A 15,274-nucleotide genomic window follows, 5' to 3' on the forward strand; every position below is an offset into this window, starting at 1 on the left:
AAGTTTTAGTATAGTGTGTCGAAAAAAGTGATAAAGAAGACATAGTATAGTATGCCGAAATAAGACATAGTATAGTATGTCGAAAAAAATTATAAAAAAGCCATAGTATAGTATGTCGAAAAAGGATTAAAAAAAAAGCCATAGTATAGTATGTCGAAAAAAGTGATAAAAAAGCCATAGTATAGTATGTCGAAAAAAGTCATAAAAAAGCCATAGTATAGTATGTCGAAAAAAGAGAAAAAAAGCCATAGTATAGTATGTCGAAAAAAGAGAAAAAAAGCCATAGTATGTAGTATGTTGAAAAAAGAAAATAGTATAGTATGACGAAAAAAATTATAAAAAAGCCATAGTATAGTATGTCGAAAAAAATGATAAGAAAGACATAGTCTAGTATGTCGAAAAAAGAAATAGTATAGTATGTCGAAAGAAGACATAGTATAGTATGTCGAAAACAGTGATAAAAAAGCCATAGTATAGTATGTCGAAAAAAAATCATAGTATAGTGTGTCAAAAAAGTTATAAGAAAGCCAAAATATAGTCTGACGAAAAAAATAAAAAAAAGACATAGTATAGCATGTCGAAAAAAGCCATAGTATAGTATGTCGAAAAGAATTATAAAAAAGACATAGTATAGTATGTTGAGAAAAGAGAAAAAAAGCCATAGTATAGTATGTCGAAAAAAATTATAAAAAAGCTATAGTATAGTATGTCAAAAAAATTTATGAAAAAAGCAATAGTATAGTATGTCGAAAAAAATTATAAAAAAGACATAGTATAATATGTCAAAATAGTTATAAAAAAGCCATACTATAGTATGTGGAAAAAAGTGATAAAAAAGCCATAGTATAGTATTTCGAAAAAATTATTAAAAGACATAGTATAGTATGTTAAAAAAAAAAATCATAAAATAGCCATAGTATAGCATGTCGAAGAAATGTCATAGTATAGTATGTCGAAAAAAGCGAAAAAAAAGCCTTAGTATAGTATGTCGAAAAAAGAGAAAAAAAGCATAGTATTGCATGTCGAAAAAAGTGAAAAAAAGCCATAGTATGTAGTATGTTGAAAAAAGAAATAGTATAGTATGTCGAAAAAAAATATAAAAAAGACATAGTATAGCATGTCGATAAAAGCCATAGTATAGTATGTCGAAAAAAATGATAAAAAAGACATAGTATAGTATGTCGAAAAAAATGATAAAAAAGACATAGTATAGTATGTCAAAAAAAGACAAAAAAATCCATAGTATAGTATGTCGAAAAAAAATATAAAAAAGACATAGTATAGCATGTCGATAAAAGCCATAGTATAGTATGTCGAAAAGAATGATAAAAAAGACAGAGTATAGTATGTCGAAAAAAATGATAAAAAAGACATAGTATAGTATGTCGAAAAAAGAGAAAAAAGCCATAGTATAGTATGTCGAAAAAAAATGATAAAAAAGACATAGTATAGTATGTCGAAAAAATAAATAGTATAGTATGTCGAAAAAAATTATAAAAAAGCCATAGTATAGTATGTCGAAAAAAGAGAAAAAAAGCCATAGTATAGTATGTCGAAAAAAGAGAAAAAAAGCCATAGTATGTAGTATGTTGAAAAAGAAATAGTATAGTATGTCGAAAAAAGTTATAAAAAAGCCATAGTATAGTTTGTCGAAAAAAGTCATAGTATAGTGTGTCAAAAAAGTTATAAAAAAGCCATGGTATAGTATGTCGAAAAAAGATTAAAAAAAGCCATAGTATAGTATGTCGAAAAAAATATAAAAAAGACATAGTATAGCATGTCGATAAAAGCCATAGTATAGTATGTCGAAAAGAATGATAAAAAAGACATAGTATAGTATGTCGAAAAAAGAGAAAAAAGCCATAGTATAGTATGTCGAAAAAAAATGATAAAAAAGACATAGTATAGTATGTCGAAAAAATAAATAGTATAGTATGTCGAAAAAAATTATAAAAAAGCCATAGTATAGTATGTCGAAAAAAGAGAAAAAAAGCCATAGTATAGTATGTCGAAAAAAGAGAAAAAAAGCCATAGTATGTAGTATGTTGAAAAAAGAAATAGTATAGTATGTCGAAAAAAGTTATAAAAAAGCCATAGTATAGTTTGTCGAAAAAAGTCATAGTATAGTGTGTCAAAAAAGTTATAAAAAAGCCATGGTATAGTATGTCGAAAAAAGAGAAAAAAAAGCCATAGAATAGTATGTCGAAAAAAGCCATAGTATAGTATGTCGAAAAAAGCGCTAAAAAAGCCATAGTATAGTATGTCGAAAAAAGAAATAATATAGTATGTCGAAAAGAATTATAAAAAAGCTATAGTATAGTATGTCGAAAAAAGTGATAAAAAAAGCCATAGTATAGAATGTCCATTTTTTAAAAAAAATGCCATATTATAGTATGTTGAAAAAAATTATAAAAAATACATAGTATAGTATGTCAAAATAGTTAGAAAAAATCCATGGTATAGTATGTCAAAAAAAGAGAAAAAAAAGCCATAGTATAGTATGTCGATAAAAATGATAAAAACAGACATAGTATAGTATGTCGAAAACAGTGATAAAAAAGCCACAGTGTAGTATGTCGAAAAAAATTATAAAGAAGACATAGTATAGTATGTCGAAAAAAGCGAAAAAAAACCATAGTATAGTATGTCGAAGAAAGACATAGTATAGTGTGTCAAAAAAGTTTAAAGAAGCCATAGTATAGTATTTCGAAAAATGAGAAAAAAAGCCATAGTATAGTATGTCAAAAAAACAGAACAAAAGCCATAATATAGTATGTCGAAAGCAGTGATAAAAAAGCCGTAGTATAGTATGTCGAAAAAAATGATAAAAAAGCCATAGTATAGCATGTTGAAAACAGTGATAAAAAAAGCCACAGTATAGTATGTCGAAAAAAATTATAAAAAAGCCACAGTATAGCAAGTCGAAAAAAGAGAAAAAAAGCCATTATAGTATGTCGAAAAAAGACATAGTACAGTATGTCGAAAACAGTGACAAAAAAGCCATAGTATAGTATATCGAAAAAAGGTCTTAACAAATTATAAAACGACATAGTATAGTATGTCGAAAAAAATCATAAAAAACCCATAGTATAGCATGTTGAAAAAAAGTCATAGTATAGTATGTCGAAAAAAGTCATAGTATAGTGTGTCAAAAAAGTGATAAAAAAGCCATAGTATAGTATTTCGAAAAAATTATTAAAAGACATAGTATAGTATGTTAAAAAAAAAAATCATAAAATAGCCATAGTATAGCATGTCGAAGAAATGTCATAGTATAGTATGTCGAAAAAAGCGAAAAAAAAGCCTTAGTATAGTATGTCGAAAAAAGAGAAAAAAAGCATAGTATTGCATGTCGAAAAAAGTGAAAAAAAGCCATAGTATGTAGTATGTTGAAAAAAGAAATAGTATAGTATGTCGAAAAAAAATATAAAAAAGACATAGTATAGCATGTCGATAAAAGCCATAGTATAGTATGTCGAAAAAAATGATAAAAAAGACATAGTATAGTATGTCGAAAAAAATGATAAAAAAGACATAGTATAGTATGTCAAAAAAAGACAAAAAAATCCATAGTATAGTATGTCGAAAAAAAATATAAAAAAGACATAGTATAGCATGTCGATAAAAGCCATAGTATAGTATGTTGAAAAGAATGATAAAAAAGACAGAGTATAGTATGTCGAAAAAAATGATAAAAAAGACATAGTATAGTATGTCGAAAAAAGAGAAAAAAGCCATAGTATAGTATGTCGAAAAAAAATGATAAAAAAGACATAGTATAGTATGTCGAAAAAATAAATAGTATAGTATGTCGAAAAAAATTATAAAAAAGCCATAGTATAGTATGTCGAAAAAAGAGAAAAAAAGCCATAGTATAGTATGTCGAAAAAAGAGAAAAAAAGCCATAGTATGTAGTATGTTGAAAAAAGAAATAGTATAGTATGTCGAAAAAAGTTATAAAAAAGCCATAGTATAGTTTGTCGAAAAAAGTCATAGTATAGTGTGTCAAAAAAGTTATAAAAAAGCCATGGTATAGTATGTCGAAAAAAGATTAAAAAAAGCCATAGTATAGTATGTCGAAAAAAATATAAAAAAGACATAGTATAGCATGTCGATAAAAGCCATAGTATAGTATGTCGAAAAGAATGATAAAAAAGACATAGTATAGTATGTCGAAAAAAGAGAAAAAAGCCATAGTATAGTATGTCGAAAAAAAATGATAAAAAAGACATAGTATAGTATGTCGAAAAAATAAATAGTATAGTATGTCGAAAAAAATTATAAAAAAGCCATAGTATAGTATGTCGAAAAAAGAGAAAAAAAGCCATAGTATAGTATGTCGAAAAAAGAGAAAAAAAGCCATAGTATGTAGTATGTTGAAAAAAGAAATAGTATAGTATGTCGAAAAAAGTTATAAAAAAGCCATAGTATAGTTTGTCGAAAAAAGTCATAGTATAGTGTGTCAAAAAAGTTATAAAAAAGCCATGGTATAGTATGTCGAAAAAAGAGAAAAAAAAGCCATAGAATAGTATGTCGAAAAAAGCCATAGTATAGTATGTCGAAAAAAGCGCTAAAAAAGCCATAGTATAGTATGTCGAAAAAAGAAATAATATAGTATGTCGAAAAGAATTATAAAAAAGCTATAGTATAGTATGTCGAAAAAAGTGATAAAAAAAGCCATAGTATAGAATGTCCATTTTTTAAAAAAAATGCCATATTATAGTATGTTGAAAAAAATTATAAAAAATACATAGTATAGTATGTCAAAATAGTTAGAAAAAATCCATGGTATAGTATGTCAAAAAAAGAGAAAAAAAAGCCATAGTATAGTATGTCGATAAAAATGATAAAAACAGACATAGTATAGTATGTCGAAAACAGTGATAAAAAAGCCACAGTGTAGTATGTCGAAAAAAATTATAAAGAAGACATAGTATAGTATGTCGAAAAAAGCGAAAAAAAACCATAGTATAGTATGTCGAAGAAAGACATAGTATAGTGTGTCAAAAAAGTTTAAAGAAGCCATAGTATAGTATTTCGAAAAAAGAGAAAAAAAGCCATAGTATAGTATGTCAAAAAAACAGAACAAAAGCCATAATATAGTATGTCGAAAGCAGTGATAAAAAAGCCGTAGTATAGTATGTCGAAAAAAATGATAAAAAAGCCATAGTATAGCATGTTGAAAACAGTGATAAAAAAAGCCACAGTATAGTATGTCGAAAAAAATTATAAAAAAGCCACAGTATAGCAAGTCGAAAAAAGAGAAAAAAAGCCATTATAGTATGTCGAAAAAAGACATAGTACAGTATGTCGAAAACAGTGACAAAAAAGCCATAGTATAGTATATCGAAAAAAGGTCTTAACAAATTATAAAACGACATAGTATAGTATGTCGAAAAAAATCATAAAAAACCCATAGTATAGCATGTTGAAAAAAAGTCATAGTATAGTATGTCGAAAAAAGTCATAGTATAGTGTGTCAAAAAAGTTATAAAAAAGCCATAGTATAGTATGTCGAAAAAAAGTTATAAAAAGGACATAGTGTAGTATGTAGAAAAAAGTCATAGTATAGTATGTCAAAAAAGTTAGAAAAAAGCCATAGTATAGTATGTCGACAAAAGTTATAAAAAAGCCATAGTATAGTATATCGAAAAAAGGTCTTAACAAATTATAAAACGACATAGTATAGTATGTCGAAAAAAATCATAAAAAACCCATAGTATAGCATGTTGAAAAAAATTCATAGTATAGTATGTCGAAAAAAGTCATAGTATAGTGTGTCAAAAAAGTTATAAAAAAGCCATAGTATGTCGAAAAAAAGTTATAAAAAGAACATAGTGTAGTATGTAGAAAAAAGTCATAGTATAGTATGTCAAAAAAGTTAGAAAAAAGCCATAGTATAGTATGTCAAAAAAAGAGAAAAAAAGCCATAGTATAGTATGTCGAAAAAAGAGAAAAAAAAGCCATAGTATGTAGTATGTTGAAAAAAGAAATAGTATAGTATGTCGAAAAAAAATATAAAAAAGAAATAGTATAGCATGTCGATAAAAGCCATAGTATAGTATGTCGAAAAAAATGATAAAAAAGACATAGTATAGTATGTCGAAAAAAATGATAAAAAAGACATAGTATAGTATGTCGAAAAAAGACAAAAAAATCCATAGTATAGTATGTCGAAAAAAAATTAAAAAAAGACATAGTATAGCATGTCGATAAAAGCCATAGTATAGTATGTCGAAAAAAATGATAAAAAAGACATAGTATAGTATGTCGAAAAAAATGATAAAAAAGACATAGTATAGTATGTCGAAAAAATAAATAGTATAGTATGTCGAAAAAAATTATAAAAAAGCTATAGTATAGTATGTCGATAAAATTTATGAAAAAAGCCAAAGTATAGTATGTTAATTGTTTTTTTCAAAAAGCCATACTATAGTATGTCGAAAAAAATTATAAAAAAGACATCGTATAGTATGTCAAAATAGTTATAAAAAAGCCATACTATAGTATGTGGAAAAAAGTGATAAAAAAGCCATAGTATAATATTTCGAATGTTTTTTTTAAAAAGCCATAGTATAGTATGTCGAAAAAAATTATAAAATAGCCACAGTATAGCAAATCGAAAAAAGTGATTAAAAAGCATTAGTATAGTATGTCGAAAAGAATTATAAAAAGACATCGTACAGTATGTCGAAAAAAGCGATAAAAAAGCCATTGTATAGTATGTCGAAAAAAGCCATTGTATACTATGTCGAAAAAAGTCATAGTATAGTGTGTCAACAAAGATATAAAAAAGCCATGGTATAGTATGTCGAAAAAAGAGAAAAAAAAGCCATAGAATAGTATGTCGAAAAAAGCCATAGTATAGTAAGTCGAAAAAAGCGCTAAAAAAGCCATAGTATAGTATGTCGAAAAAAGAAATAATATAGTATGTCGAAAAGAATTATAAAAAAGCTATAGTATAGTATGTCGAAAAAAGTGATAAAAAAAGCCATAGTATAGAATGTCCATTTTTCAACAAAAAAAAGCCATATTATAGTATGTTGAAAAATATTATAAAAAATACATAGTATAGTATGTCAAAAAAAGAGAAAAAAAAGCCATAGTATAGTATGTCGATAAAAATGATAAAAACAGACATAGTATAGTATGTCGAAAACAGTGATAAAAAAGCCACAGTGTAGTATGTCGAAAAAAATTATAAAGAAGACATAGTATAGTATGTCGAAAAAAATGATATAATGTCATAGTATAGTATGTCGAAAAAAGCGAAAAAAAAGCCATAGTATAGTATGTCGAAGAAAGACATAGTATAGTGTGTCAAAAAAGTTATAAAAAAGCCATAGTATAGTATGTCGAAAAAAATGATAAAAAAGCCATAGTATAGCATGTTGAAAACAGTGATAAAAAAAGCCACAGTATAGTATGTCGAAAAAAATTATAAAAAAGCCACAGTATAGCAAGTCGAAAAAAGAGAAAAAAAGCCATTATAGTATGTCGAAAAAAGACATAGTACAGTATGTCGAAAACAGTGACAAAAAAGCCATAGTATAGTATATCGAAAAAAGGTCTTAACAAATTATAAAACGACATAGTATAGTATGTTGAAAAAAATCATAAAAAACCCATAGTATAGCATGTTGAAAAAAAGTCATAGTATATTATGTCGAAAAAAGTCATAGTATAGTGTGTCAAAAAAGTTATAAAAAAGCCATAGTATAGTATGTCGACAAAAGTGATAAGAAAGCCATAGTATAGTATGTCAAAACAAATTATAAAACGACATAGTATAGTATGTCGAAAAAAAGTCATAGTATAGTATGTTGAAAAAAGTCACAGTATAGTGTGTCAAAAAAGTTATAAAAAAGCCATAGTATAGTATGTCAAAAAAAGAGAAAAAAAGCCATTGTATAGTATGTCAAAAAAAATGATAAAAAAGACATAGTATAGAATGTCGAAAAAAATCATAAAATAGCCATAGTATAGTATGTCGAAAAAATGTCATAGTATAGTATGTCGAAAAAAGACAAAAAAATCCATAGTATAGCATGTCGATAAAAGCCATTGTATAGTATGTCGAAAAAAATGATAAAAAAGACATAGTATAGTATGTCGAAAAAAGAGAAAAAAAGCCATAGTATAGTATGTCGAAAAAAATGATAAAAAAGACATAGTATAGTATGTCGAAAAAAGAGAAAAAAAGCCATAGTATGTAGTATGTTGAAAAAAGAAATAGTATAGTATGTCGAAAAAAAATATAAAAAAGACATAGTATAGCATGTCGATAAAAGCCATAGTATAGTATTTCGAAAAAAATGATAAAAAAGACATAGTATAGTATGTCGAAAAAAATGATAAAAAAGACATAGTATAGTATGTCTAAAAAAGACAAAAAAATCCATAGTACAGTATGTCGAAAGAAAATATAAAAAAGACATAGTATAGCATGTCGAAAAAAGCCATAGTATAGTATGTCGAAAAAAATGATAAAAAAGACATAGTATTGTATGTCGAAAAAAAATGATAAAAAAGACATAGTATAGTATGTCGAAAAAAGAGAAAAAAGCCATAGTATAGTATGTCGAAAAAATTGATGAAAAAAGCCATAGTATAGTATGTCAATTGTTTTTTTTAAAAAGCCATACTATAGTATTTCGAAAAAAATTATAAAAAAGACATAGTATAGTATGTCAAAATAGTTATAAAAAAGCCATACTATAGTATGTGGAAAAAAGTGACAAAAAAGCCATACTATAATATTTCGAATGTTTTTTTTAAAAAGCCATAGTATAGTATGTCGAAAACAATTATAAAATAGCCACAGTATAGCAGATTGAAAAAAGTGATTAAAAAGCATTAGTATAGTATGTCGAAGAGAATTATAATAAGACATCGAACAGTATGTTGAAAAAAGCGATAAAAAAGCCATTGTATAGTATGTCGAAAAAAGTCATGTTATAGTGTGTCAAAAAAGTTATAAAAAAGCCATAGTATAGTATGTCGACAAAATTCATAGTATAGTGTGTCAAAAAAGTTATAAAAAAGCCATGGTATAGTATGTCGAAAAAAGAGAAAAAAGCCATAGTATAGTATGTCGAAAAAAACGATAAAAAAGCCATAGTATAGTATGTCGAAAAAAGAAATAATATAGTATGTCGAAAAGAATTATAAAAAAGCTATAGTATAGTATGTCGAAAAAAGTGTTAAAAAAGCCATAGTATAGAATGTCCATTTTTTAAAAAAAAAAAGCCATATTATAGTATGTTGAAAAAAACTATAAAAAATACATAGTATAGTATGTCAAAATAGTTAGAAAAAATCCATGGTATAGTATGTCAAAAAAAGAGAAAAAAAAGCCATAGTATAGTATGTCGAAAAAAATGATATAATGTCATAGTATAGTATGTCGAAAAAAGCGAATAAAAAGCCATAGTATAGTATGTCGAAGAAAGACATAGTATAGTGTGTCAAAAAAGTTATAAAAAAGCCATAGTATAGTATTTCGAAAAAAGAGAAAAAAAGCCATATTATAGTATGTCAAAAAAACAGAACAAAAGCCATAATATAGTATGTCGAAAGCAGTGATAAAAAAGCCATAGTATAGTATGTTGAAAACAGTGATAAAAAAAGCCACAGTATAGTATGTCGAAAAAAATTATAAAAAAGCCACAGTATAGCAAGTCGAAAAAAGAGAAAAAAAAGCCATAGAATAGTATGTTGAAAAAAGCCATAGTATAGTATGTCGAAAAAAGAAATAATATAATATGTCGAAAAGAATTATAAAAAAGCTATAGTATAGTATGTCGAAAAAAGCGAAAAAAAAAGCCATAGTATAGTATGTCGAAGAAAGACATAGTATAGTGTGTCAAAAAAGTTATAAAAAAGCCATAGTATAGTATTTCGAAAAAAGAGAAAAAAAGCCATAGTATAGTATGTCAAAAAAACAGAACAAAAGCCATAGTATAGTATGTCGAAAAAAGAAATAATATAGTATGTCGAAAAGAATTATAAAAAAGCTATAGTATAGTATGTCGAAAAAAGTGATAAAAAAAGCCATAGTATAGAATGTCCATTTTTCAAAAAAAAAAGCCATATTATAGTATGTTGAAAAAAATTATAAAAAAATACATAGTATAGTATGTCAAAATAGTTAGAAAAAATCCATGGTATAGTATGTCAAAAAAAGAGAAAAAAAAGCCATAGTATAGTATGTCGATAAAAATGATAAAAACAGACATAGTATAGTATGTCGAAAACAGTGATAAAAAAGCCACAGTGTAGTATGTCAAAAAAAATTATAAAGAAGACATAGTATAGTATGTCGAAAAAAATGATATAATGTCATTGTATAGTATGTCGAAAAAAGCGGAAAAAAAAGCCATAGTATAGTATGTCGAAGAAAGACATAGTATAGTGTGTCGAAAAAAATGATATAATGTCATAGTATAGTATGTCGAAAAAAGCGAATAAAAAGCCATAGTATAGTATGTCGAAGAAAGACATAGTATAGTGTGTCAAAAAAGTTATAAAAAAGCCATAGTATAGTATTTCGAAAAAAGAGAAAAAAAGCCATATTATAGTATGTCAAAAAAACAGAACAAAAGCCATAATATAGTATGTCGAAAGCAGTGATAAAAAAGCCATAGTATAGTATGTTGAAAACAGTGATAAAAAAAGCCACAGTATAGTATGTCGAAAAAAATTATAAAAAAGCCACAGTATAGCAAGTCGAAAAAAGAGAAAAAAAAGCCATAGAATAGTATGTTGAAAAAAGCCATAGTATAGTATGTCGAAAAAAGAAATAATATAATATGTCGAAAAGAATTATAAAAAAGCTATAGTATAGTATGTCGAAAAAAGCGAAAAAAAAGCCATAGTATAGTATGTCGAAGAAAGACATAGTATAGTGTGTCAAAAAAGTTATAAAAAAGCCATAGTATAGTATTTCGAAAAAAGAGAAAAAAAGCCATAGTATAGTATGTCAAAAAAACAGAACAAAAGCCATAGTATAGTATGTCGAAAAAAGAAATAATATAGTATGTCGAAAAGAATTATAAAAAAGCTATAGTATAGTATGTCGAAAAAAGTGATAAAAAAAGCCATAGTATAGAATGTCCATTTTTCAAAAAAAAAAGCCATATTATAGTATGTTGAAAAAAATTATAAAAAAATACATAGTATAGTATGTCAAAATAGTTAGAAAAAATCCATGGTATAGTATGTCAAAAAAAGAGAAAAAAAAGCCATAGTATAGTATGTCGATAAAAATGATAAAAACAGACATAGTATAGTATGTCGAAAACAGTGATAAAAAAGCCACAGTGTAGTATGTCAAAAAAAATTATAAAGAAGACATAGTATAGTATGTCGAAAAAAATGATATAATGTCATTGTATAGTATGTCGAAAAAAGCGGAAAAAAAAGCCATAGTATAGTATGTCGAAGAAAGACATAGTATAGTGTGTCAAAAAAGTTATAAAAAAGCCATAGTATAGTATGTCGAAAAAAATGATAAAAAAGCCATAGTATAGCATGTTGAAAACAGTGATAAAAAAAGCCACAGTATAGTATGTCGAAAAAAATTATAAAAAAGCCACAGTATAGCAAGTCGATAAAAGAGAAAAAAAGCCATTATAGTATGTCGAAAAAAGACATAGTACAGTATGTCGAAAACAGTGACAAAAAAGCCATAGTATATTTTATCGAAAAAAGGTCGTAACAAATTATAAAACGACATAGTATAGTATGTCGAAAAAAATCATAAAAAACCCATAGTATAGCATGTTGAAAAAAAGTCATAGTATATTATGTCGAAAAAAGTCATAGTATAGTGTGTCAAAAAAGTTATAAAAAAGCCATAGTATAGTATATCGAAAAAAAGTTATAAAAAGGACATAGTGTAGTATGTAGAAAAAAGTCATAGTATAGTATGTCAAAAAAGTTAGAAAAAAGCCATAGTATAGTATGTCGACAAAAGTGATAAAAAAGCCATAGTATAGTATGTCAAAACAAATTATAAAATGACATAGTATAGTATGTCGAAAAAAAGTCATAGTATAGTATGTTGAAAAAAGTCACAGTATAGTGTGTCAAAAAAGTTATAAAAAAGCCATAGTATAGTAAGTCAAAAAAAGAGAAAAAAAGCCATTGTATAGTATGTCAAAAAAAATGATAAAAAATACATAGTATAGAATGTCGAAAAAAATCATAAAATAGCCATAGTATAGTATGTCGAAAAAATGTCATAGTATAGTATGTCGAAAAAAGACAAAAAAATCCATAGTATAGCATGTCGACAAAAGCCATTGTATAGTATGTCGAAAAAAATGATAAAAAAGACATAGTATAGTATGTCGAAAAAAGAGAAAAAAAGCCATAGTATAGTATGTCGAAAAAAATGATAAAAAAGACATAGTATAGTATGTCAAAAAAATAAATAGTATAGTATGTCGAAAAAAATTATAAAAAAGCCATAATATAGTATGTCGAAAAAAGAGAAAAAAGCCATAGTATAGTATGTCGAAAAAAGAGAAAAAAAGCCATAGTATGTAGTATGTTGAAAAAAGAAATAGTATAGTATGTCGAAAAAAAATATAAAAAAGACATAGTATAGCATGTCGATAAAAGCCATAGTATAGTATGTCGAAAAAAATGATAAAAAAGACATAGTATAGTATGTCGAAAAAAATGATAAAAAAGACATAGTATAGTATGTCTAAAAAAGACAAAAAAATCCATAGTATAGTATGTCGAAAGAAAATATAAAAAAGACATAGTATAGCATGTCGAAAAAAGCCATAGTATAGTATGTCGAAAAAAATGATAAAAAAGACATAGTATTGTATGTCGAAAAAAAATCATAAAAAAGACATAGTATAGTATGTCGAAAAAAGAGAAAAAAGCCATAGTATAGTATGTCGAAAAAAAATGATAAAAAAGACATAGTATAGTATGTCGAAAAAATAAATAGTATAGTATGTCGAAAAAATTGATGCAAAAAGCCATAGTATAGTATGTCAATTGTTTTTTTTAAAAAGCCATACTATAGTATTTCGAAAAAAATTATAAAAAAGACATAGTATAGTATGTCAAAATAGTTATAAAAAAGCCATACTATAGTATGTGGAAAAAAGTGATAAAAAAGCCATAGTATAGTATGTCGAAAAAAGTCATAGTATAGTATATCAAAAAAAGAGAAAAAAAGCCATAGTATGTAGTATGTCGAAAAAAAATTATAAAAAGACGTAGTATAGTATTTCGAAAAAATTTCATAGTATAGTATGTCTAAAAAAGCGGAAAAAAAACCATAGTATAGTATGTCGAAAAAAGACATAGTATATTGTGTCAAAAAAGTTATAAAAAAGCCATTGTATAGTATTTCGAAAAAAGAGAAAAAAAGCCATAGTATAGTATGTCGAAAACAGTGATAAAAAAATCCACAATATAGTATGTCGAAAAAAATTATAAAAAAGCCACAGTATAGCAAGTCGAAAAAAGAGAAAAAAAGCCATTATAGTATGTCGAAAAAAGACATAGTAAGGTATGTCGAAAACAGTGACAAAAAAGCCATAGTATAGTATATCGAAAAAAGGTCTTAACAAATTATAAATAAATAAAACGACATAGTATAGTATGTCGAAAAAAATCATAAAAAAGCCATAGTATAGCATGTTGAAAAAAAGTCATAGTATAGTATGTCGAAAAAAGTAATAGTATAGTGTGTCAAAAAATTATAAAAAAGCCATAGTATAGTATGTCGAAAAAAAGTTATAAAAAGCACATAGTATAGTATGTCGAAAAAAGTCATAGTATAGTATGTCAAAAAAGTTATAAAAAAGCCATAGTATAGTATGTCGACAAAAGTTATAAAAATGCCATAGTATAGTATGTCAAAACAAATTATAAAACGACATAGTATAGTATGTCGAAAAAAATCATAAAAAAGCCATAGTATAGTATGTCGAAGAAAGACATAGTATAGTGTGTCAAAAAAGTTATAAAAAAGCCATTGTATAGTATTTCGAAAAAAGAGAAAAAAAGCCATAGTATAGCATGTCGAAAAAAGCCATAGTATAGTATGTCGAAAAAAATGATAAAAAAGACATAGTATAGTATGTCGAAAAAAAATGATAAAAAAGACATAGTATAGTATGTCGAAAAAATAAATAGTATAGTGTGTCGAAAAAATTGATGAAAAAAGCCATAGTATAGTATGTCAATTGTTTTTTTTAAAAAGCCATACTATAGTATTTCGAAAAAAATTATAAAAAAGACATAGTATAGTATGTCAAAATAGTTATAAAAAAGCCATACTATAGTATGTGGAAAAAAGTGATAAAAAAGCCATAGTATAGTATGTCGAAAAAAGTCATAGTATAGTATATCAAAAAAAGAGAAAAAAAGCCATAGTATGTAGTATGTCGAAAAAAAATTATAAAAAGACGTAGTATAGTATTTCGAAAAAATTTCATAGTATAGTATGTCTAAAAAAGCGGAAAAAAAACCATAGTATAGTATGTCGAAAAAAGACATAGTATATTGTGTCAAAAAAGTTATAAAAAAGCCATTGTATAGTATTTCGAAAAAAGAGAAAAAAAGCCATAGTATAGTATGTCGATAAAAATGATAAAAAAAAGACATAGTATAGTATGTCGAAAACAGTGATAAAACAATCCACAATATAGTATGTCGAAAAAAATTATAAAAAGCCACAGTATAGCAAGTCGAAAAAAGAGAAAAAAAGCCATTATAGTATGTTGAAAAAAGACATAGTAAGGTATGTCGAAAACAGTGACAAAAAAGCCATAGTATAGTATATCGAAAAAAGGTCTTAACAAATTATAAATAAATAAATCGACATAGTATAGTATGTCGAAAAAAATCATAAAAAAGCCATAGTATAGCATGTTGAAAAAAAGTTATAAAAAGCACATAGTATAGTATGTCGAAAAAAGTAATAGTATAGTGTGTCAAAAAATTATAAAAAAGCCATAGTATAGTATGTCGACAAAAGTGATAAAAAAGCCACAGTATAGTATTTTAAAACAAATTATAAAAAAGACATAGTATAGCATGTCGAAAAAAGATATAGTTATAGAATGTCGAAAAAAGTGATTAAAAAGCCATAGTACAATATGTCGACAAAAGTCATAGTATAGTATGTCAAAAAAGTTATAAAAAGCCATAGTATAGTTTATCGAAAAAAGTGATAAAAAAGACATAGTATAGTATGTCGAAAAAAATCATAAAAAAGCCATAGTATAGCATGTTGAAA

This window comes from Sander lucioperca, chromosome 20 (assembly GCF_008315115.2).
Source record: "Sander lucioperca isolate FBNREF2018 chromosome 20, SLUC_FBN_1.2, whole genome shotgun sequence".
Classification (NCBI taxonomy): Eukaryota; Metazoa; Chordata; class Actinopteri; order Perciformes; family Percidae; genus Sander; species Sander lucioperca.